This window comes from Dama dama, chromosome 18, assembly GCF_033118175.1.
Source record: "Dama dama isolate Ldn47 chromosome 18, ASM3311817v1, whole genome shotgun sequence".
Taxonomy (NCBI): domain Eukaryota; kingdom Metazoa; phylum Chordata; class Mammalia; order Artiodactyla; family Cervidae; genus Dama; species Dama dama.
In genome coordinates, this window is record NC_083698.1 from 6,144,532 (window position 1) to 6,171,206 (window position 26,675).

A 26,675-nucleotide genomic window follows, 5' to 3' on the forward strand; every position below is an offset into this window, starting at 1 on the left:
AAAATATCAGAAAGTATCAAAACTAAGTTTATTCAGAATTCTCAGAATTAGCCACAGGCTTGAAACCATCTGAAGGGCTTTTACTTCAGGAAAACTTCAACAACTTTGTAAGAACAACAGGGTGTGGCCCTGCAGCATGATACTGAGTCACAGCAACCCAGCAAACTCTAGAGAGTGCCTGCAGGGGATGATCCTCACAAAACCCATCAGCAGAGCATTGCCAGTGTCACAGCTCTGAAGAAAAGCCTTATCTATAGGGCATTCCACCTTATTTTTAACCTTGTGTAGTTTTTTGCAACTGCTATCACAGATTAAATAAGGGTTAAATCTGTGATAGCAGTTGTAAACAAAGGCCTAGCTGTAATTTTTTCATGTTAATTCTGGGAGAAAGAGATGTTCATAGAGGACTACATACAGTTCTGATATATTGTAGTGGATCTAGAAGGCCCTGAGTAGAACAGAACATACCTAAGATAGACTGAGCAGGCCCCAGTCTTTCACCTGTCTGATGTATGGTCTTTTATAAGCAGAAACGAAGAACAAGGTGAAATTGTAAGGTGAATGTCTAAGGCATGCCTTGACACATGCATAGATCTCATGCTTATGTCTGGAAAACTTACTGGTTTAAGAGATTTAGGGAAATCTCTGCGGCAACCCACTCCAGTACTCTTGCCTGGAAAATCCCATGGACGGAGGAGCCTGGTAGACTGAAGTACAGGGGGTCGCTGAGAGTCAGACACGACTGAGCGACTTCATTTTCACTTTTTCTTTCATGCATTGGAGAAGAAAATGGCAACCCACTCCAGTGTTCTTGTCTGGAGAATCCCAGGGATGGGGGAGCCTGGTGGGCTGCCATCTATGGGGTCGCGCAGAGTCGGACACAACTGAAGCGACTTAGCAGCAGCAGCAGCAGCTGCCCATTTAAGGAAAGTTATGACCCACCTAGACAGCATATTAAAAAGCAGAGACATTACTTTGCCAACAAAGGTCCGTCTAGTCAAGGCTATGGTTTTTCCAGTAGTCATGTATGGATGTGAGAGTTGGACTATAAGGAAAGCTGAGCATTGAAGAATTGATGCGTTTGAACTGTGGTGTTGGAGAAGACTCTTGAGAGTTCTTTGGACTGCAAGGAGATCCAACCAGTCCAATCTAAAGGAGATCAGTCCTAGGTGTTCATTGGAAGGACTGATGTTGAAGCTGAAACTTCAATACTTTGGCCACCTGATGCGAAGAGCTGACTTATTTGAAAAGACCCTGATGCTGGGAAAGATTGAGGGCAGGAGGAGAAGGGTACGACAGGATAAGATGGTTGGATGGCATCACCGACTCAATGGACATGAATTTGGGTAAACTCTGGGAGTTGGTGATAGACAGGGAGGCCTGATGTGCTGCAACCCATGGGGCTGCAAAAAGTTGGACACAACTGAGTGACTGAACTGAACTGGCCATTTATTAGCTGAAACAAGCCAATTGACTCAGGTGAAAAAAAAGTGTTATATGAAGAAGACAGATACAAAGTACACCACGGGGAAAGAGACTATAGAATTAGTCCATGGAATTGACTAAACAAACAGCAGTTTAGAGTATGACAACAAGAAATATGCAATAAATCAAATCCTGTGGGAGAGGGAGAAATCTGATTTCCAGAGTTGTCACCTTGTATGATCTGAAAAGTCCAGTTTTAAATAATACATTCTGAGCTATGCAAAGAAGCAGGAATCAAAAGAAAACTCTCCCTTCAGTGATCCACATTGGACTGACTAGAAAATGACATTAAATTAGCAATTATAACTGTGTTCTATGAACTAAAAAGAGGCATGAATAATTAAAAGAATGCATGCCAGCAATATCTCACCATATTAAGAATATTATTAAAGTGATCAAAATTATAAAAAAAGAATCAACTCTAGCTTAGATATTTGAAAAATGCATAACAGGAAATGAAAAAGTTACTAGAGGGGACAACACATTTGATTCAAAGAAAGAATCAGTGAACTTGGAGGTGGGTTGATTGGAGTTATTTAATAAGGAACAGAGAACAAAAGCAATGAAAAAGTATGATTAGAGCTTCTGAAACTTTTGGAAGACCGTAAAACACAACAACATAAACATAATGGGAGTCCCGGAAGAAGAGAGAAGGACAGAAAGTATACTTCAAAAAACAAACAAGAAACAGAAAAAAACCAAGATTTTTTTAATGAAAAACATTAGTCTATACACCCAAGAAGCTCAGCAAACTCTAACTGAATAAACAGCTAGATATATCATTGCAAATTTTTTGAAAGGAAAATACGGAGATAACCTTGTGAACAGCAAGAGAGAAATAATTCACTGTGCACAAAGGATTGTCAATTAGGTTAAAAACTGACTTCCCGCCAGAAACCATGAAGGCCAGAGGGCCGTAAGATACCATATACAAAGTCATACAAAAAAAAAAAAAAAAAAAAGAATCAGGAATTCTATATCAGCAAACAAATTATTTTTTTTAAAAAGTGAATTTTCCTCCAGTAAACCTGTCCTGTAAGAAATATTCATCAACTGATGAATGGATAAATAAAAGTGGCATATCCACACAATGGAATGTTATTTGTTCATTAAAAAGAATTCAACACTGATGCATGCTACAAGGTGAACTTGGAAAAGATAGTTATATGAAGAAGACAAATACAAAAATACATACATTGTGCAATTCCATTTACAAAGTGTGTAGAATAGGTGCATCTATAGAGACAGAAAGAAGGTCAGTACTTACCTAGAGGTAAAGTTGGGAAGGAGAAAGAGTGACTACAGAGTGGCTGGGATTTTCTTATTGGGGTGAAGAACATGTTCTAAAGATAAGTTATAAGGTTGGATAACTGTAAATATTCTAAAACCAAACAATTGCATATTTTCAGGGCATGAATTTTATATGTGAATCAAATGTCAGTAAGCTTTCCAAACACACACACACACACAAATCAACACCATAGAGATGTTCAGGTTTTGAAAGGAAGCAGTGAGCTGCCAGTTTTCAGTAACTTACATTAAATTCCCGAGTTTGAAGACTTCAGTCACTAGGACTTCTTAGATACTCTCTGCTCTGATTAGAAGAGCTTTTGTAAGTCTTGAGAGTCAGAAAGAGGAGGGGTGAGAGTTTCCTCTCAGTCTTATCAAGTCACTCTACCCAGAGTCTGAATCACTCTCTTCCCTGATGTCGGAAAGTTATCCCTGGAATCACTGCCTTTGGAAACATCTCAAATAAATCGTGTAGAATGGCTGAAGTAATGGCTGCTTCTGTGTGATCCAAGCCACCCAGTAACTCCACATCCGCACAGTGTGAGCTAAACCCAGGGAGCTGGGGGCACAAATCCCCTTCCACCCCTTTGCCACCTTCAGACTCAGAAAGTTCAACACCTGACGGGTCCAGTGGGGAAACAGATATCTAGTTCCATCTTTCTTTCTTCAAAGAGAAAACTGGTATCTAGAGAGGTCGTTTTTTAATCTGGCCCCTGAGATTTTATTACTATTGGAGTATAGAGTACATTGTATAGTTGAAAGGACTAGAAGAGCAAAGTTTGAGCATCCTTCATTTAACCTTAGTGTGGTCAATGCTTGGCTTCCTTTCATCTCTATTTTTAATTCCTGCTGTTGCCACAAAGTGGCCTTTTGGTGGCTGATGAGTCCTGGAGAATAAGAAGCAGAGGCAGCAGAAATGATGATATCATAGACCATGCTTGGTGATGGCGCCCCTTCCTCAAGGTTGGGAATCATGGCACTTACCTGGAGTCCGTGAGACACCAGCTCACTAACTACTGGGTGTAAGAATCCAAAAAGTTTCCCTGAGAAGCCAAGAAGAAATATACGAAAACACAGAACTCAGATATTAATCCAAAGGGTGCTCTCAGTAACTGATGTCAGAGCAGCAGTAGGTGGAGATGACTAAAGAACAGGCCTTGGCGGACTGTGCTTGGATCTTGCAGAACCAGAGACAAGACGCTGGCCCTGAATGTGGAGGATGAAAGCCTTCTTCTTGAGATGAGTGGGTTCCCAAGGGATGTAAATGCTGCTTCTGTCTCTGATGGAAGTTCCGCTGCTGAGCAGGACTGTCACAGGTTGTGGGTTGCGGATGGCAGGTGTGATTGGAGGTTCTTCTCTCAGGGTTTAGATTTCAACCTAAGAATAGGACTAACCATTGTCAACTAAGACTGATTCTGGGGAAATTGGCCAGGGTTAATATCCTAGAAATCTATTGCTATGTTTTATTTATTATCATCCTTTCTAGCTTAGCTTTCCACTTTCTAGTTTCCTGGGGAAAATGGGCAAAGTACCACTCCAATATTCTTGCTTGGAGAATCCCCAGGGACAGAGGAGTCTGGCCTACTGCAGTCCATAGGGTCGCAAAGAATCAGGCTTGAGTGAAGTGACTTAACACGCATGCACTTATCTTTGTTTCCAGTGGTCCTGGGGGGGAAATGTGGGTGCCAGCTCCAATGGTGAAGAGAGTAGAGATGTATTGTACCCTGTCAACATCCTCAGGGATAAATATTCCAAGGGCTGGAGTGAACAGTGGTGTTTGTACCCAGAACAGAAGCAGGAATATTTCAGAGGTCTGCCTCAGAAGGTGAGTCCTTCACCTGGCCACCCATGAAGAGAATTAAGCTTTGAGAGTGGAGTAGAAAATTGTCAACTCCAAACTCTTCCAGTGAGAAAACAGAAGGAAAAGAACCGAAGATTCAGGATGCTATGTAATTTGCTGACACCTGCAATACTGGGTATTGTCATTATTTGGTCACCAAGTTGTGACTTTTTGTGACCCCATGAACCGTAGCCCACCAAGGTCCTCTGGTCTATGGGATTTCCCAGGCCAGAATACTGGAGTGGGTTGTCATTTCCTTCTCCAGGGGATCTTCCCAACCCAGGGATCGAACCGAAGTCTCCTGTATTGGCAGGAAGATTTTTTACCCCTGAGCCACCAGGGAAGCCCAATACTATCTGTACTACTTGTTTATGTATAGGATGCCTAGTTCAAGAGACAGTCAGGTGGGTTATAACTGCCAAGTATCCCTGTCTTTAGCATGTCCACGACTGATCTGAGGATGGGAGAAGACTTCACCCTAGGGAAAATGCCAGAGGTGTGGGCCTGTCCTTCACTCCCTTTCTGTCTACTTAAAGCCTCCTGCCCCCACTTTCTCCACAAAGTCAGAATCTATGCTCTGCAAACCCCACCTTTCTGAACCACTGTACCAAGGCAGAGTGAGAACCCATTTCTCCTTTATACAATCACACACCAAGGCCTGTGTGAGCACTTACTGATTTTTACTACTTTATTTGTCCAGGACAGTGTTGTGTCTGCAGAGCAGAAAGAAGGGGAGAGGAGATTGTTTCAGTTATCTCAAAAAAAAAAAAAAAAAAAAATGCAGCTTTGTAACAGTGGGAGATCTTACGTTTCTGACCGCATAAGGGCACTAGATGAAAAGAGATTTAGACCACTCACTTTTTCCCAGGACATGGCACAAGAGGTTCACTGATTACGCATCTCAAGTCATTTTTTGTGACCTTGTGGTTAATAAAAATTCTCCTTAGTGACCCTGAATGTTAACTCTTAATTTTAAGTATTGCTGGGATACATTTTTCTCTTTGTGTTCATGCACAAGCATCTTAAAATCCTAGGAGAGCCTGTGTCAGAACTTCAAGTCACATGCCACTTAAGACAGAATTAAGCTGTGTTATTCTAAAGAAATACTTTTACACAATTCTGTTTTTCAATGAGCTATGCTTTGACTTCTATGAAGGTCTTACTTAATATCTTGCAGCAGATGATGATCTTATGACCTTGTTCAGGAAAAAGTAGAATTTGATTCTTTAAAATCACTAGTGGGGGAAAATCACATTAAAGGACCTGATATCACCTCTGCTGGTGTTTTATCTTTTATTACAACATCATTAGAAAGAGCAAACATTTTCAGTGATTTTAAATGGATAAGGTGACCTCTATCATCTTTTCCAACTGTAGCAAGCACATAATGGAATTCCATTGATTAACATTTTAAATGATGTTATTTGTATGATAACTGTTTTTCCCTAGTGGATTATCATAATTTGGAGGTTCTCTTTTCATCTGTTCAGCAACAGTAATTACATGGTCACATGTGGAAAGAGAAGGCATCATGACCAGGTAGTTATCAGGCTAGGTTGATGTCCAAGAGCAAGTGGTACAGATAAACGTCAGATAACCAAAGTCTACAGCAACTCAAGTGTGCCACAAAGTCTGTGGTGGCCATAATGGGGGCGGGGGAGAAGAGATGAAACAGAGGAAAGCGTGATGTCAGGCAGGTGGTAGTTATCGATATCTTTCTAAACTGGAAAAATAGAAGATTAAGATTCAAGGAGGGTGGTCCAATGGCTAAGACTCCAGACTCACAATGCAAGGGGGCTGAGTTTGATCCCTGGTCAGGGAACAAGATCCCACATGCTACAGCTAGAGATTCCACATGCTGCATTGATGATCGAAGATCCCACGTGCAGCAACTGAGACCCGATGCAGCCAAATAAAGGTAACTTTATAAAAAACAAATAAAATTAAAAACATTAAATGATCTTTAAGAAAAGAGATCCAAGTATTTGAGTAGGCATCGCCATCAAGATGAGTGATACAGACTGTTGAGTCACCACCAATAGTGGTCTGCAAAATGAGGGCTCTACATGAAACTCAATGACTTCTTTTGTTTAACTTCATTCTTTTCAAATCTATTATTCATAAATATCTTGATTTTCTTAAACAATTTTATTAAGGTATAATTGCATAGCATTTAACAAAATCTGTTTTAAGTGTACATATAGTTCAATGAGTGTTAAGAAATATATGGTAGGAGTCACCATAGCTGTCGAGATATGGAATATTTCCCTCACTCCAAAACTCCCCCTCTGCCTCTTCCCAATCAATACACATCTCTTGCTAACAGAATAGACTGCCTTTTCTAAATATCACACAAGAGGAATAAAACGTGTGCACTCTTCTATGTGTGGCTTCTTTCTTTTGGCAGAGATATGAGATTCATTCACGTTATGATGTCAGTAGCTAGTTTATTTTTTATTGTTGAATAGTACTCAAATGTATATAGAGTATAGATATAGTATTGAAACTACATTTAAAGCAGTATCCAGTTCTCTTATACATATCAAAATGTGTTTATCCACATTTTGGACATTGAGAGTTTCTAGTTTTTGTCTATTACGAATAAAGTATAATGTTATGTATGTTTTTATTTCTCTTTTCATTGTTGGCACATTAGTATTTATTATTTTTAAAATTATATATATGCTACATACTATCTTTATATTATATTTCAAGATTAAATAGACATAAAAATATATGGTAAGGTTGGCAATCTGTTAAAAAATTAGCCTGTCTGGAGATATATTTGTACATGAATATATAAGTTTGAACTGCTTATAATTTGTCAGAGTCAAATTATCTACAAAAGATACACAAATTAGAAACAAAAGATAAATTATCCTTGTTTTGATGTTTTTATTTCTCTTGAGTATATATTTAGGAGTGGAATGGCCTGGCCACATGTTAAGAATTTATTATTTTTTAATTGTCAAATAATTTTTCCAAAGTGGCCAGACTCATTAGTGATGAAATGAGAGTTCTTGTTGTCACCAGCAATATAGATGGCCTTTTAAAATGCAGACATACTAGTAGTGCACAGAAGAATCTCACTGTGGTTTAATTTGAATTCTTGATGACTCACAATGTTGAGCTTCTTCACGTGCTTATTGGGCATTCACAATATATTTTGTGAAGTGTTTGCTCAAATTTTTCTTACATTTTATTGGCATGATTATGAATTTGTAAAAGTTAATTTTTATCACTTTTATAATTTATAAATACTTTCTCCTTGTCCGTGGTTTATCTTCTTTAATAGTACCTTTAAAAGTGAAAGTGTTTTAATTTTGATAAAGTTTGTCTCAGTTTTTAATCATGTTCTGTTTTATTGTGACCTGTGTTAGACATATTTGTCTAACCCAAAGTCACAAGAATTTTCTAACTGGTTAATGGCTACCTATATTCTTATTCTTGTGGAAAGTCAGATAGTGTAATAATTTGGCGGTGATTGGTTGTATTTATTGCAAATAAGTGGCTTAAATTTTCAACCACTTAGTGACACATTTTGGCAAGGAATTTTTTCCAATGGAGTATAATTTATAAATATTTTATTTTCCTACTGGCACTTCATTTTTTTCTGTTTGTGAAATCTACCCAAGATCTTGTATACATTCATTTACGTTATCTTTTCTAAGCTTAACGTCATTTTAAAGCACCCAAAATTCATTTTTTGTAAGGTATGACCTAGAGTCAAGTTCTCTGTTGTTCTTTCTTGTCTTTATTTTACCTTTATAAATGTCTTGAAGTTTGGAAAAGTTAGTTCCCCTACCTTGTTCTTTTTTTCTTTTATCAAGATTGTCTAGGCTTCTCTTGATCTTTTGCATCTCCATATAAACCTCAGAATCAGTTTATCTATTTTAACAAACAGCTACTCATAATTTTTTAATTTCTTTTAATTTTATAAATTAGTTTGGTAAAAATTGAATACTGTACTCATATTTTGTTTATATTTATTATTCTATGTTTAATACTTTTATGTTTTTATAACGGCCAATTTTATATTTGTGTGTGCGTACTCTGTCGTGTTCGACTCTGCACAACTCCATGGACTATGTATAGTCTTCCAGGCTCTTCTGTCCTTGGAATTTTCCAGGCAAGCATCCTGAAGTGATTTGCCATTTCCTCCTCCAAGGGATCTTCCCAACCCAGGATTTGGATCTGGGGCTCTTACATCGCCTACATTGACAGTCAGATTCTTTACCACTGTGCCACTTGGGAAGCCCTTACTTTACGTTTATTTTTTGTTCAGAAATGCAGGTTGAATTTATATCAGACTTATATCCTGCAACCTTGCTCACCTCCCATATTAATTTCAAAATCATCATGCATTCATGATGCATTCATGAATAATGATAAATACACTTAATTATGTCCAGTTTTCATGAACATTGCATGATTATCTTTCTAGCTTCCATGGCTAGTATGTGAAACATAATACTGAATATAAGTATGATGGTGAGAATCTGTGTTTCACTCTTAATCTCAAAGGGAAAGCTTTCAACATGCCATCAGTATAATTACTCTAATAACTATAGTTTTTTGGTCCATATCCTGCATGAAATTAAAGAAGTTCATTCCTACTATTAATTCACCAACTTATTTTCTAGCCTGAAAGGATGTTATGTTTGTGTGATGTGGTTGGTGCAGTATTGTAGGGTACAACGTGGTGTGTGCTGCGTGTGGCTTGGTGCTATGTGAGGGGTGGTCCTTGCAACACGGTGTGGTACGCTATGTAAGTGCAGCGCTGGACCAGCATCATACGTAGGACACGGTGAGTGGATGGCTGCCCTGCTGGAAGGGCTTCCCTGATGGCTAAGTGGGTAAGAACCTGCCTGCAATGGAGGAGACACAGGTGATGCAGTTTCAATCCCTGAGTCAGGAAGATCCCATGGAGGAGGAAATGGCAACCCATTCCGGTATTCTTGCCTGGGAAATCCCATGCACAGAGGAGTCTGACAGGCTACAGCCTGCAGGGTTGCAACGAGTCGGAGACAACTGAGCGACTAAGCATGCAGGCACCCTGGTGGACTGTATCAAACACAACTTAGACATCAGCAGGTTACGGCAGACCCTTCTGAGAATAGAAAACCAGAAACTAGAAACTCTCCTCAACAGATCTGATGAGGTCAGCACACCTTCTGTACCAAAACCAAACCAGAAAGGAGACCTTCAGGCCAAGCTCACTCATGAAGATAGATGCAGTGTCCATCTATCAACACACCACAAACCAAACTGAGCATTCAGCAGAGAGCTGATATTTATAGTAGCCGTGTTATTACATGTTAAGTAGTGCAGTTTTTCCTCCAGGTAGCTTTTACATTTTTCCTTCTATCCTGTTCCACCTTGTAATGCTTGCCATGAACACTCCTGCTACTTTCAGAGCTGCCTGGAGCGCCCCTGACATGGACGTGCAGACTTGCCTTGTCCATGGTCCTTGGTACTTCCTCGAATGCCTCGGTTAGTTGCCAGTCCTGCCACCAGAATGTAAACACCACAAAAGAAGGAGTCCTGCTCACTAAGGACCCAACAGTGGTTAGAACGTGGTTAAATCAAGAAATCAAAATCAAAATCAAAAAAGGAAAACCCCCCCCAAAAAAATATAAACAAACAGCAGCTTAAGCACAGAAAGGAAGGAACCTCAAAAATTGCCTCAGTGGTTTCTGAAAAGTCACTTAAGGTAGGAGCCAATCTCCACCTGGTCCTGTTACCCCAGATGGCTCACAGGCACTGAGGTTTCCCGAAGCACAGAAGCCTGCGTGAGGAGAAACTATGCCATGTTCTACAGTTACGGAGCAATGCCTCCCATCTCCAGTCCTCCTCATCCCACTCCCTGTGATGGTGAATCTTTGCTCACTGGCCCCGAGCAGCTGCTCTGGCCCAGGGTCTGCTGGCGGTCTTAGGGAAGGCTCTCTCGAGTTTTGGGAAACTCTTCCTATCAGGGAGGACAGGTGGGCTCTCTACTTTCTGGAGGCAAATCTGCGTGACAAGCAGCAAATTGTGTGCCTAGTGTTTCTGCTATTATTGATTCCATTTTGTCTGCCTCAGGATATTAAAATTTCAAACTCACTCTCAGTTCAGTTCAGTCACTCAGTCATGTCCGACTCTTTGTGACCCCATGGACTGCAGCACACCAGGCTTTCCTGTCCATCACCAACTCCCAGAGGTTACTCAAATTCATGTCCATTTGAGTCAGTGATGCCATCCAACCATCTCATCCCCTGTCATCCCCTTCTCCTCCCACATTCAGTCTTTTGGAGCATCAGGGTCATTTCCAATGAGTCAGTTCTTCCCATTAGGTGGGCAAAATATTGGAGCTTCAGCTTCAGCATCAGTCCTTCCAATGAACACCCAGGACTGATCTCCTTCAGGATTGACTAGTTTGATCTCCTTGCAGTCCAAGGGACTCTCAAGAGTCTTCTCCAACACCACAGTTCAAAACCATCAATTCTTTGGTGCTCAGCTTTCTTTATAGTCCAACTCTCACATCCATACATGACTACTGGAAAAACCATAGATTTGACTAGACAGAACTTTGTTGGCAAAGTAATGTCTCTGCTTTTAAATGCTGTCTAGGCTGGTCATAGCTTTTCTTCCAAGGAGCAAGTATCTTCTAGTTTCATGGCTGCAGTCACCATCTGCAGTGATTTTGGAGCCCCCCAAAATAAAGTCTCTCACTGCTTCCATTATTTCCCCTTCTATTTCCCATGAAGTGATGGGACCAGATGCCATGATCTTAGTTTTCTGAATGCTGAGTTTTAAGCCAACTTTTTCACTCGCCTCTTTCACTTTAATCAAGAGGTTCTTTAGTTCTTCTTCACTTTCTTCCATAAGGGTGGTGTCATCTGCATATCTGAGGTTATTGATATTTCTCCTGGCAATCCTAATTCTAGCTTGTGCTTCATCCAGCCTGGCATTTTGCATAATGTACTCTGCATATAAGTTAAATAAGCAGGGTGATAATATACAGCCTTGATGTACTCCTTTTCCTATTTGGAGCCAGTCTGTTATTCCATGTCCAGTCCTAACTGTTGTTTCCTGACGTGCATACAGATTTCTCAGGAGGCAGGTCAGGTGGTCAGCTATTTCCATCTCTTTCAGAATTTTCCACAGATTTTTATGATCTACCCAGTCAAAGGCTTGGGCATAGTCAATAAAGAAGAAGTAGATGTTTTTCTGGAACTCTCTTGCTTTTCCAATGATCCAATGGATGCTGGCAATATGATCTCTGGTTCCTCTGCCTTTTCTAAATCCAGCTTGAATATCTGAAAGTTCACGGTTCATGTATTGTTGAAGCCTGGCTTGGAGAATTTTGAGTACTACTTTGCTAGCATGTGAGATGAGTACAATTGTGCGGTAGTTTGAGCATTCTTTGGGATTGCCTTTCTTAGGGATTGGAATGAAAACTGACCTTTTCCAGTTCTGTGGCCACTGCTGAGTTTTCCAAATTTGCTGGCATATTGAGTGCAACACTTTCACTGCATCATCTTTTAAGATTTGAAATAGCTCAACTGGAATTCCATCACCTCCACTAGCTTTGTTCATAGTGATGCTTCCTAAGGCCCACTTGACTTCACATTCCAGGATGTCTGGCTCTAGGTGAGTGATCATACCATCATGGTTATCTGCATCATGAAGATCTTTTCTGTATAGTTCTTCTGTATATTCTTGCCACCTCTTCTTAATATCTTCTGCTTCTGTTAGGTCCCTACCATTTCTGTCCTTTATTGAGCCCATGTTTGCATGAAATGTTCCCTTGGTATCTCTAATTTTCTTGAAGAGATCTCTAGTCTTTCCATTCTATTGTTTTCCTTGATTTCTTTGCATTGATCACTTAGGAAGGCTTTCTTATCTCTCCTTGTTATTCTTCAGCAGTTTACATTCAGATGGGTTTATCTTTCCTTTTCTCTGTGTACTGTAAAACTGAATTTGAATTCTTTACACAACTATTCAGTAACTCTGTTTTTCTTTCTGCCCATCTTGCCCTCCTATGTTCTGAAGCATAATAAATCTGACTCTGGAATTTTGTATTTTCCTCTCTTCTCCTTACACAGATATGCATAAATAATTATTTTAGTGTTATCTACAAAGTGGTCAGCTTGTTCCCAAAGGATACTTTCAAGTTTTCTTTTTTATTCTGGACATTTCACTTAGCCTAAGTATTGTATTTTCTCTTTTGACAATCATCTAAAAACAGTAACAAAATAATTGTTCTTCTTTGTGTCTGAGCACCAATTTACAGCAGAGAATTTGCACATAATGACAAGAACAAAACAAAATGGCAATTAATATATGTACACACAAATACACAGACATAAGGTCAAGACTCATGTTTGCATCAACTTATTTAACTTGCTTATTATTGGATCATATTGTGTTTATGGGGAAGAGTTCATGCTTAGTTGTTCAGTTGTGTCTAACTCTTTGTTACCCTTTGGACTGTAGCCCCCCAGGCTCCTCTGTCCGTGGGATTCCCCAGCCAAGAATACTGGAATGGGTTGCCATTTTCTTCTCCAGGTGATCTTCCCAATCCAGGGATCAAACCTGCATCTCCTGGTTCTCCAGTATTGCAGGTACATTCCTTACCTGTTGAGCTATCGGGGAAGCCCACTGAGAAGAACATGTGTACCTAAATTATGATTATTCAAAATGTCAGCTATATACTTCTATAAAGAAAGCTTTCATCATGGATTTGAATATGGCAAACCACATATGTGTCCTGCAGGGCTGTGACTCTCAAGGTGTGGATGGACCCACAGCATCCGTGTCTGCTTCTGAGAAATGCAGACTCTCCGGTCCACTCCAGACCTACTGAGCAAGGATCTCTGGGGTTGATGCCCATGACTCTGTCCTTCTAGGTAGTTTGAGAACCACTTCTCTGGAGAGGTGAATGGTGATTGACACTGGCTGTGTCATTCAGGGGCCTCAGATTACAGTTTCCAACTCATAAATCCTCCTCTCTATGCACTCACCCAGCTCACATTTGTTCTTGCCCTCAAAAAGAAATCACAAAACTAGAACACATTGCCAACCTCATGCTTAAATGCAGTGACACAAGCTCTAGCACTTTCCTCCATCTACCCGGAACTCCCACCACACAGGGGGCTCACAGGCTCTGAGGTCAGAGGAAAACCTCCTCCAGCCCCATTCCTACTCTAGTGGGGGGAGATATTTGCTGAGACTCACTTTTCTCAACTATAAAATGCTGACATCACTTCCTACCACACTGTGTTCATAAAGTTAACATGAGAACTCCAATAAAACATGGCCTGGTGCTAACTTCCTAACTGGGAACCATTAAGAGACATATAGAAAGTGATGGAATCAAGCGTTAGTCCAAATGCCAACTGGGTTTAAGTAGTGGCCTTAGCACATGGCATTCAGCACAGAGCCTGGCACAGGGTATGTGGCTGATGAGGGGCACCCCCACAACAGGGCTTCCCTGGCAGCTCAGCTGGTAAAGAATCCGCCTGCAATGCAGGAGACCCTGGTTCGATTCCTGGGTCAGGAAGATACCCTGGAGAAGGGATAGGCTACTCACTCCAGCATTTGTGGGCTCCCCTGGTAGCTCAGCCGGTAAAGAATCCACCAGCAATGTTGGAGACCTGGGTTCGATCCCTGGGTTGGGAAGATCCCCTGGAGAAGGGAATAGCTACCCACTCCAGTATTCTGGCCTGGAGAATTCCATGGACTGCATAGTCCTTGAGATCACAAAGAGATGGACACAACCGAGCAACTTTCACTTTTACTTTCAACCCCATGACTTAGTTGCCCAGAAGAAACCCCAGGGAAAAGAGGGTGGATCCACTCTACTTACCTGATTCCTGGCTGCTGGTGGTCACCATTTTATTCTCCAGACTCAAATAAGCCATGCTTCCTGCAATCTGTTTAATCAATGTGCTTCTCTCCTTCATTTCTCCCATTTTCCAGCTTTATTTGTCTTCAAACATGTCCGACCTCACCCAGACTACCTGGACCACAAGTTTTCTCCTTGTCTGGAAAGATGAGGTTGTCTACAGGGCCTTGAGGCAGAGACACATCTCAAGAAAGACATTCCCTCAAACTTCCCCTTGTCTCAGCTGAGAATTCCTTTTTCCTATAGTTGTCTTTCATTTCTAGTGTGAAAATCATCTCCTGGGCAGGAAAGACAGAAACCAAAGAAATTTTTTTAATTTTATTTATTTTTAATTGAAGGATAATTGCTTTACAATATTGGTTTGATTTCTGCCATGCATCAACAAGAATTAGCCATAGGTGTACATATGTCCCCTCCCTTTTGAACCTCACTCCCACCCTTTCCCACCCTTCTAGGTTGCTTTTCCCCAGTTTCTGTTAACACTTCACTTGTGGTCACATGCTTTGCTGCTAAGAAGCTGGTCAATCTTGGGCAAGTAATACAAATTATCTGCGCCTTAATGTTTTTGTTATACAAGGATGATAATGATACTACTTGCCAAGTACAGTTAAAAAGCAACTAAGTTATGACAAAAACATCCAGATGTAGGATCATTTGCACGTTATTTTGTTATTATAATAACTTCCACTTGGCTTTCTATGAATATTGAAAATGTGTTAGTTGATATACTGAATGTTAACAAGATATTATATTGTAAAAGTGTTGAAGTCATTTTCTATATGTTGAGTTACCTGAACACTAACTGAATGGTTAGGCAAATTATTTTATATACAGTGCTCTGTTTCCTTATTTCACAAATGACATTGAGAATACAAGAATGTTGCTACTCAGCCCACAGACTTGATAAATACACAAACTCAGTAGCGTATGGTGGTGGTCATACGCTAAGTCATATGACTTTAGTGCTAAGTCATATCTGACTCTTGCGACCCCATTGACTGTAGCCCTCCAGGCTCCTTTTCCATGGGATTTTCCTGGCAAGAATACTGGAGTGGGTTGCCATTTCCTTCTCCAGGGGATCTTCTGACTCAGGAATAGAACCCAGGTCTCCCACTTTATAGGTGATCTCTTGCATTGTAGGCACATACTTAACCAACTAAACCACCAGGGGTTAATAGTGTATATATACGTGCTTGTCACACTCTGCCATATTGAAAGCACACGGATGTTAGCTGGGATTTCCTACTAGAAACATTCATTCCAGTAGCTTATCATTAAAATTTTTGTCATCTTTCGATGCTTGAAGTTTTTAAAGTCTTTTTTTCTTTGCAGACAGCAAGGGAATGTTTGTATAAAAATGCAAATTCCTACAAGTAAAGACATTAAACTCATAATTTTTGAAAATTTAAGGGGGGTAAAAGATGAATTTTCATAGAAATTTATACTTTTCAATAAAGGAGTTTGAAAAAGTACAAACCACTTAAATGTTTATGAAAAACCAACTTAACTTTCTTGTATCTCCCATTATTAAACTATACATTAAACATTATCATAAAAAACTAAATAGCAATTTATATGAACGAATACACCACAGTTCAGAAATATATTTACATAATGCAACACAAGTTATATAATATTAAAAGCAAGAAATTTACATCATAAAATATAAGTATGTTAATAAAATATTAACATGAAAATATTAATAATAAGTACTTTCATGTCCCACAGTAATATCTCCATGAAATAGTTAAAAGCAAAGAGAAAACAAGCCATTACTTCATTTGTAATTTCCATTTTCACTTTGATGGAAATAGAAATTCAAGGACACTCTTCATTTTATGTGGCAGGTATTCTGAGTGATGAGAAAAGCATTTGAGAGGGATTTTCTCAGTAAGGCAAACAGAGAATCACATTCAAATAAGAAGACGCAAACCACAAGCCCAAGAAGTACCTAGCAAAATGAAAGCACCTGTGTTCTTTGCTTGGATCTGACAACCGAGTTGATGAACTGCCCTCTGGAATGTGTGGGCTGCTCCCCAAGTGAGAGCTTAGCACCTGGAAGATATGTCCGTCTTTGTAATTTACTGATTCACTTATTCCTTCACTTAGGGACATCTCTTTCTTGGATACATTGTGCAGAATGGACTGGCTTCTACAATTCTGGCCTTGTGTCTTGACCCATGAAGTATGGGGTGGATTAAAAGGGAAACCATTTGTATCATGGTAGATGAAGGAAGTGAAGGGCAGTAGCTACTTTATATTGAGATGTACTACATGCTCACCACCATAATAGAAGCTTTGCCTGTGTAAACTTATTGAATTGCTTCATTATCACCAGGAGTAAACCCAGTTGAAGATGTGAAGCTGAGTCTAGAAGACCAGTGCCCAGCACCTAGATAAGTGAGAAGGAGCTGAAGGCCAATGTCCATTTTTCCAAGGCTTACTTCGGGGTTAGAAAGCAGGTATCCTATTCCCTGACGTCAAACTATACTACAGAGCTACAGTAATCAGATTTGATTTGTTTGATCTGTACTGACACAAAAACAGCTTCAGATCAGTGGAACAGAATACAGAGGTCAGATATAAACCCACATCTGGGGACAAAGCCAGCACTAATACACGATGGAGAAAAGACAGCCTCTTCAACAAATTGCGTTGGGGAAACTGGAACTGTGTGCAAAAGAATCAAATGGGACTACTCTCACACCATGTACAAAAATTGAAACCATAAAGCCCCTAGAAGAAAACATAGGCAGTATGTTTTTTGACATCAGTCTTTGTAATTATTTTGGCTCTACCTTCTCAGATAAGGGAACAAAGGCAGAAATAAAGAAATGGGACTACAACAAACTAAACATTTTTGCACCATGAAGGAAAATATCAACAAAATGAAAAGGCCATCTACTATATGGGAGAAGGAAGATATTTGCCAATAATATATTCAGTAAGGCACTAATAACCAAAATATGTGACATATACTGGCTTCCCTTGTGGCTCAGGGATAAAGAACCCACCTGCAATGCAGGAGATGTGGGTTTGATCCCTGGGTAGGGAATATCCCCAGGAGAAACAAGGGCTACCCACTCTAGAATTCTTGCCTGGAGAATTTCATTGTGGGGTCACAAAAGTTGGACATGACTTAGTGACTAACCACAACATATACAGAGGACAATAAACAATATCCAAAATAATAAAAAAAAAAAAACGCAAACAATGGGTTTAAAAATGGGCAGAGGTTCTGAATAGACATTTTCCCAAGAAAGACATACTAATAGCCAATAAAAACATAAAAAGATGCTCGATGCCACTAATCATGAGGGAAATGCAAATCATGCAAATCAAAAGTGACTGCTTGGGGTCACAAAGCATCAAACATGACTGAGCATACACACATATCATCTCATCAGCTGTCGCTGTAAAGATGGTCAGCACACACTAAGTTTCTCTATGCCTCTCTGGCCAACTCAATGAGACACAAGGCCTGTGTTTAGCACACATTCCTGGTTCCTTTCTATGGTAGTCACTGAGGATTGCCTTTACTTGTCCCCTTTATGTAGTCTCATATTCCCTATTTTCCATGTATTCCTCCTTCTTTTCTATGGCACATACACTCCAGGAGCCCCTTCAAGTTTGGAGCAAGATAAATGCAGTTTTGGAGGTCTTGTCCATCTAAACACATATATCCCCCTTGACTGATATTTTGCTTGGGAGAAGCCTGGTGGCCTACAGCCCATGGAGTCACAAAGAGGCAGACACGACTGAGTGACTAACACACACAGACACAGACACAGACACACAGAGACACACACACACACACACACAGTTACAAGTAAGAAGTCAGCTGTCTTCAGAAGTTTGAAGGTATTGCTTTTTGCTCTCATGTTGCTGTTGATGAGTCCAAACTTTCCTTTCTATGGAAGCTTGTGGGATCTTTGTTCTAGGTGTTATATAGTTTCTTAAAGGTATGCCTTCATTCTGGCCTGTTGACCCGTCCATTTGGAGTGCTTTATGGACCCTTTCAATCTGCTTATACAAAGTGTTAAGTCCTGTGGCATTCTTTTGAATTATTCCTCAAAATTTATTTTTCTTTTTGTCTTTCTGAAACTTCTATTATTTAAAAGATGGTGTCCTTTCTTTCTTCATTTAAAAACATATTTTCCCATGTCTTTCTCATCTCTTTTAGCTTTTGCTTTCTGAGATATTACATCAACTCTATTTTCCAAACCTTCTTTTAATTTAATTTTTATTGTATTTTTTTTTACCATGGCTTTAATTTTCAGGGGTTCTTTTTATTCTTAAAGAGTTATCTTTTTAAAAAAATTATGCTATTAAAGTTTTCAAAATTTTCCTCTTGTTGTTTTTCATTCCCTCCATGTCTCCAGAATGTTTCTTTTCTTTGTACTGCTCTTTTCCTGGAAATGGGATATGCTGACATACTGGGAAAACTTGGATGTTCTTCTCTTGAGCAGAGGCGAACAATTTAAAAACTGGCATAATTCTCTGAGCACTGGATGCTAAGAGGTCTTGCTGTCTCTCAACTTCACGTGGAAGAGTTTTGTTGGAGAGTCTCTGGCCTGCTTTGGCAAGGAGACTTCTCCAGAAAGTCTTCAGTCTCCTGTGTGGACAGTGAGGTCTAGCTTTTAGTGATCTAGGACTTTGTGCAGCACTTAATGTGCTTGTGAACTCCTACTCCACTCCTTTGATTTAGGTGGGGTACCTTGACTCTACTCTGTCAGTCACTTGACTACCTTCTTTAAAAAACGTGCCATGCATTTGTCAGAGTGGGGAAGGATGGTAAATAAAGAGGATGTATTGTGTAAGGGCTTTTAGCAATCTTTTCCAAAAATGTCTCGAACCTGTTCCTCCCTATTTTAGGTTATTGATGCTTCTTCCTTGAGTGTTTTAGAGTCAGCTGTGGTGAAATAATAGCTCTCTACTTTCCCAATCAAGGATCTGCTCTGTGCTCTGACTGCCAAGCTAGGTAGGACTTGTCCTCCCACCTCCCAGTTTTGCAAGATTTAGCTCCTCTCCTGTTGTGGTATCCTCTGCTGTCAGAGAGAACACCAGTCCTATGTTAATAGGGACCCCTCTCTACAGTCCACAACATACGGTTCTGTGTTTCTGTTGTGTGTTAACCACTTGGTGTATGTGTGTATGTGGCAGAACAAGACTAATTCAGTGACATATTATTTTATTAAGAATGAAGGTAGATTGGGCTTAACTAGAGAAAATGAGATTGCATGTGTGTACTCAAGGCAATATCTAATCTAGGCTCTGTAAATTACTTTCTAGTTGAAACTTTGCACCTTGAAATATTGTTGGAGTATGTTTCATATGTGTTTTATGCTTGACTACACTTTTAAAATTACATTTATGAGGAGCTGACATTGCAGCTATTGTATTGGGACTTAAAATATATTGAGAAGCTGAATTTGACTTAAGTAGAAGTTGAAAGGGAAATAGGGACTAAATTTTAATCAGTACTCGTTGTAACAGATGCTGAGAAGATACATAATATTGGCATCCTGATTACCTGAAATGGTACCTGGGAACTTAGTACACAATGGGTGCTCAATAAAATATTTTTGAAATTTTGGTTTATAATATAATATATAATTCAATAGATGTTAGATTCAAATGCAGACACAAGGCTGACTCAGTTGGCCTTTCTTTTCCTCTCTCCTTCTCTCTCTTCCTACTTCCTTCTTTCCTGCCTCCCTCTTTCCTTCTTATATCCTCCCTTTCTCTTTTTTTCCTTTCTCTCAGCCTCTTTGTTTATAGCAGATTTCAGTTCACAGCAAAATGGAGGGGTAGGAATAGGAATTTCCCCCATACCTCCTGCCCCTATACATACTCAGCCTACTCTATTATCACATCTTACACCACAGTGATATAACTGTTACACAGTTTATGACCTTACATTGATATATTAGAATTCCAAGGTCTGTAGTTTTCATTACAGCTCACTCTTGGTTTACACTATATGGGTTTGGACAGTTGTATGACAGCATATATGACCTCACAATTGCACTCATTTCACATGCTAGCAAAGTAATGTTCAAAATTCTCCAAGCTAGTCTTCAACAGAGTGTGAACCAAGAACTTCCAGATGTCCAAGCTGGATTTAGAAAAGACAGAAGAATCAGAGATCAAATTGCTATTTGATCAAATTGGATCATTAGAAAAGCAAGATAATTCCAGAAAAACATCTATTTATGCTTCGTTGACTATGCTGAAGACTTTGACTGTGTGGATCAAAACAAACTATGGAAAATTATTCAAGAGATGGATATAAAAGACCACTTTACCTGCCTCCTGAGAAACCTGTGTGCAGCTCAAGAAGAAACAGTTAGAACAAGACATGGAATAATGGACTGGTTCCAAATTGGGAGCTGTATATTGTTACCATGCTTATTTAATTTAATTGCAGTGTACATCATGTGAAATGCTGGGCTGGATGAAGCACAAGATGGAATCAAGATTGCCAGGAGAAATGTCAATAACCCCAGATATGCAGATGACATCATCCTTATAGCAGAAAGCAAAGAGGAACTAAAGAGTCTCTTGATGAGGGTGAAAGAGGAGAGTGAAAAAACTGGCTTAAAGCTCAACACTCAGAAAACTAAGATCATGGCATCCAAACCCATCACATCATGGCAAATAGATGGGGGAACAATGGAAACAGTGAGAGACTTTATTTTTGTGGGCTCCAAAATCACTGCAGATGGTGACTTCAGCTATGAAATTAAGAGGTGTTTGCTCCTTGGAATAAAAGCTATGACAAGTCTAGGTAGTGTATTAAAAAGCAGAGACATTAATTTGCCAACAAAGTTCTGTCTAGTCAAAGCTATGGTTTTTCCAGTAGTCATTTATGGATGTGACAGTTGGACCATAAAGAAGGCTGCACACTGAAGAATTGATGCTTTTGAACTGTGGTGTTGGAGAAGACTCTTGAGAGTCCTTGGACTGTAAGGAGATAAAACCAGTCCATCCTAAAGGAAATCAATCCTGAATATTTATTGGAAGGACTGATGCTGAAGTTGAAGCTCCAAACGTTTGGCCACTTGATGAAAAGAGCCAACTCACTGGAAAAAGCCCTGATGCTCTGAAAGATTGAGGGCGTGAGGAGAAGGGAACGACAGAGGATGAGATGTTTGGATCACTGACTCAATGGACATGAATTCGAACAAGCTCTGGGAGATGGTTAAGTACAGGAAAGCCTGGTGCGTGGTAGTCCATGGGACTGCAAGGAGTCAGACATGACTGAGTGAGTGAACAACAAATGATGGCTGCATCCATCATTATGGTATTATATAGTACTTTTGCTCCCCTGAACATCCTCTGTGCTCCACTTGCTTACCCCTCCCTCCCACTCACCATGCCCTTGCAGTCACTGGTCTTCTTACTATCTCCATGGTTTTCCTTTTCCAGAATGTCATAATAGTTGGAATCATATAGTATGTAGTCTTTTCAGATTAGCTTCTTTCACTTATTAATATGCATTTAAGGTTCTGTCACTTCTTTGTGTAGCTTGACAGCTCATATTTATGTTTAGTTATGTTTAGTGTGGGCTTCCCTGCTAGCTCATCGCCTGCCAAGCAGGAGATGCAGGTTCAATGCCTGTGTGGAGAAGATCCTCAGGGAAGGAAATGGCAACCCACTCCAGTTTTCTTGCCTGGGAAAGCCTATGGACAGAGGAGCCTGGGGGACTACAATCCATGGGGTCGCAAGGGGTGGAACATGACTTAGCAACTAAACAACATGTTTAGTTTTGTAAGAAATTGACAAATTGTCTCCAAAGTGGCTGTACCATTTCACATTCCCACCAGCAATGAGAGCTCCTGTTGCTCCACATTCCCAGCATTTGGTGTTATCAGTGTTTTGGATTTTAAACATTCTAATAGTGGTGTAGTCATATCTCACGGTTGTCTCAATTTGTATTTCCCTGATGGCATGTGATGTGGAGCATTTGTCCAAATGTTTATTTGCCATCTGTTTATCTTCTTTTCTTGGTTGTCTGACCCTCTTTTTCAGTAGGTTATTCACTTTTTTATTATTGAAACTTAAGAGTTCTTTGTATATTTTGGATTGCATTCATTTATCAGATATGTCCTTTGCAAACATTTTCTCCAGTCTCTTCTTTGCATTGTCTTTCTCAGAGCAGAAGTTGATCATTTTGATAAAGTCCAGTGTAACAAGTATTTCTGCGTGGATTGTGCTTTTATAGTTGCATCTGAAAAGTCATTACCCATCATGGCCTTTAGATGAAATCTTTCAGACTCTCTGTAGATTTGCTCTGATTTTGGTGTAGTCAAATCCAGGCAATGTTTATATCCTCAAGTGAGTCATTTTTGTTTGTCCACTGACAAAACTCTAGCCAATATCAGTCAATATCTAGATATTATTTTCTCTGAGTCCCTCCAGCATGTCTTTCTTCTTGATAGTAGATGAAAGCTGATGACTTGAGATTCTGAATCCCTCATTTTCTATGAAGAGTCAGATAGACTAATTATATGAAACTGGACATTAGTCAACATCTCAAAATTTTGGTTTCTTCTCTGTAAATACAAATGATTCAATATGTTTTCCAGAGACTTTTTTAAGGAAGAATCTAAATGATGTTTAAGAAAATATTTTCAGGATTAATCATATAGGAGGACATTAATGAATTGTTCTGCAGTTAATGACACACAACTTTATTTTCTTAATATGTTTCATGAAAATCACAATTCTATGCAGTGTCTCATGGATAATGCTTTACTCTCTATTTCTCCTATGTGTTCTTTGTTTTCCCTTCATCTGACATCCTCCTGTTTACTGCATTGGGAGACTTTGGGGCAGCAGGACCTAAGAAGAAATGGAGTCCAGAAAAATAGACTATACCTCACTTGTTTTCCAAAGGCACGATCCCTGTGAAAGTATTATGCTCATTGAACCTGGATGCACTGTGAGCAAAGTGGGTATTTTGATTCTGTGCATATGTGTCTGTTGGTGGTAGGGATGTTTTTCATAAGCCTGAAGAGTGGCAGGTTTTTTTTTTTTTTTTTCTGTTCATTCAGTACAGAGACTTCAGGCATATTTCCTGGACTCTTTCCAGGAAGAGACCGGCTGCTTCTTGCTCCCTTCTCCTGAGGCTCTCCAGCCGCCTCTCCATCTCTTGTTTGCTTCCTGAGCTCTGCCCACACTTCTGAAAAGACCATTTCCTTTACATGTCTTCAGCATCTCTAACACAGTAAAAAGACCGTGATGGGCTGCCAATCATATATTTTTCTCCTGCCTTCCTAATATTTCCTAAGTTATAGGGATGTAAAAAAGGATTCCAACAGTAATTAACATTAAATATGTCACTAAACTATAAGGTGAGGTTTATAGTTAGTGTTTAAATGAGTTGAAGGTAACAAAATGTATTGTATAAATACATTTGTGATTTCAGCTCTATACTCACTCCATATATAAAAGAATATGGATAGCATGGGATATTGTGATGGCTCAATAAACAAAATATCATTTCACACCATCTAGTTCCATATCCGAGGCATATTATTTGCTATGTAAATGATAGATGCTCTTTTTTGAAGTTTATATCGTGAGATCTAGTTTATTGTCCATGTGAAGAAAAGTGAGTCACATCCATTTACTTAATAAAGTGACCTGGAAACTGTTCCATGGCCTGGATGCAGGCGGACTTGAATTTCCCCTCACTGTGAATGCTGGGGTGATGAGAGACCAGACAATAAGTGGGCAACTGCATTAGCCTTTACTTGAATCCTGATGTCTTTGATCCCCTCCATTATATATCTTTAGGGCTGGATTGATGTAGTGAGCCTCTGGGAGAGCTACCTGGAAGAGCTTCCTGGACATTGCCTATGTGCACCTGTGTGTCCTCATTCATATATAAAGTATGATATGACATCCACTAATGACAACACAGAGTATGAAATGTGAGTAACAATAGAATCAGTGACATTTCCTAAATAAGAGGAAGCCAGCCATATGGTACACTGTATACAGCAAAGCCCTGAATTTGGCTCCAGAAGATCACCAGAGAGGTGAGTCATCTTCCCAGGGCTCTGTGTCAGCAGCAGTGTGACAGTAAGACCTTTCACAGAGGCATCACAGACACTAACTTCCTGACAAGTTCACTGACTTCTCAGTTAGGGCTTGTAAGGTCCATACACTTTTCAAAATGAAAAGTGTGGGCATGAAATCCACCCCTAGCATCAAAGAAGCTGCCATTTTATTCAAAAGTGCAGTCCTCTAACAGTATATTATTGAGAAACCACACAATGTTGTGATAATCATCTTAGTTCAGTGAGTATGGAAGTCCATCAGCCATAGAGCACAGTTTTCTTTTGAAATACCTTTTATTGGTGCTGTCTCATGAGAAACTCAAGAACTTACCTGGCAATCATAGCTTCTGTCAACCTCAGAGTGTCCACAATTCATTCTCTTTGAATGCTGAACTTGTCAGTGGGTTATAGTAAGCCACCTAACCAAGAAATATTCATTAGGAAACCACTTTTCTACTAAAGGCAGTGATGACTGGAAAATACTGTCATGGAATAGAAAAGATACATGGGCTGTTTGCCACTGTTGAAAAAAGAACCACAAGGAATCCAGGCTGTTCAACACTGGTAAAGCAGACGTTCAGACAGAAGTAGCAGACAGCATTCCTAAAGCGGTTAGAAGATTGAGCCAAGAAGTGTCTGCCATTTCCAGTGTTGGCAAATCTGAGTGGTTCTGAAACAAGAGATCCACCTGGATGTGATATAACACTGACTCTGATCCTTATTCTCTCCAATTAAAAGTTAAATAAAACCCATTATATTAAGTTGGAATTTGAGTTCAAAAGTAAAACAAAAATCAGGAAATGACTCCATTTTATTCCAGTGGTTTGTGGAAAGACACCTTTTCTACAGTCAGAGTTTCTGAACTATCAGCAAGTTCCTAAAGTTTCTGAGTCTAGATTTCATTATCCCTTATCTGTGAAATAGGGTTCATGATATTATATTCTCAACCTCAGGATTGTCATGAAGATCAGTTGTCAAAGTCTTTGTTAACACTTGAAGGCAGTGATGATATATACTAAGGTGAATCATTATACTCTTCAAAAAATTATAAATGTCTACAAAACTCAGGTGTGAAATGAATGGAAAGGAACATATTGAAGAAAGAAATAACATAATGTTGGTGAGCTATTAGATGGGAGAGTGGCAGGAGAACCAGAAGATCTAAAGTTAATTCATGTTCATTCACCAAAGTCAAGCACTTAGATGGTCATCAGCTAATATGCAGTCTGGAGCCTGATTATGAAGGAGGAGGTTGGAGCGATCCATGGAGAGTGGATGGTTGATTGAGGGGACCTTACTTAATGTAATGAATAAATTAGTCAGGCAATAACATAGAAGCATTTCCCTGCAGTCTCTTAGCGAATTCAAGGTCAGGACTCAGTTAAATCTGTAAGGAAGTTGCTTTACAGATAATCTGATAGCACCAGGAAGTAGGCTACAAAAGCATATTAGAGAGTGTTTTGCCTATGTTCTCCTCTAGGAGTTTAATAATTTCTGGTCTTACATTTAGATCTTTAATCCATTTTGAGTTTATTTTTGTGTATGGTGTTAGAAAGTGTTCTAGTTTCATTCTTTTACAAGTGGTTGACCAGTTTTCCCAGCACCACTTGTTAAAGAGGTTGTCTTTTTTCCATTGTATATTCTTGCCTCCTTTGCCGAAGATAAGGTGTACATGGGTTTGTGGATTTATCTCTGGGCTTTCTATTCTGTGCCATTGATCTATATTTCTGTCTTTGTGCCAGTACCATACTGTCTTGATGACTGTGGCTTTGTAGTAGAGTCTGAAGTCAGGCAGGTTGATTCCTCCCGTTCCATTCTTCTTTCTCAAGATTACTTTGGCTATTCGAGGTTTTTTGTATTTCCATACAAATTGTGAAATTATTTGTTCTAGTTCTGTGAAAAATACCGTTGGTAGCTTGATAGGGATTGCATTGAATCTATAGATTGCTTTGGGTAGAATAGCCATTTTGACAATATTGATTCTTCCAATCCATGAGCTTGGTATGTTTCTCCATCTGTTTGTGTCCTCTTTGATTTCTTTCATCAGTGTTTCATAGTTTTCTATGTATAGGTCTTTTGTTTCTTTAGGTAGATATACTCC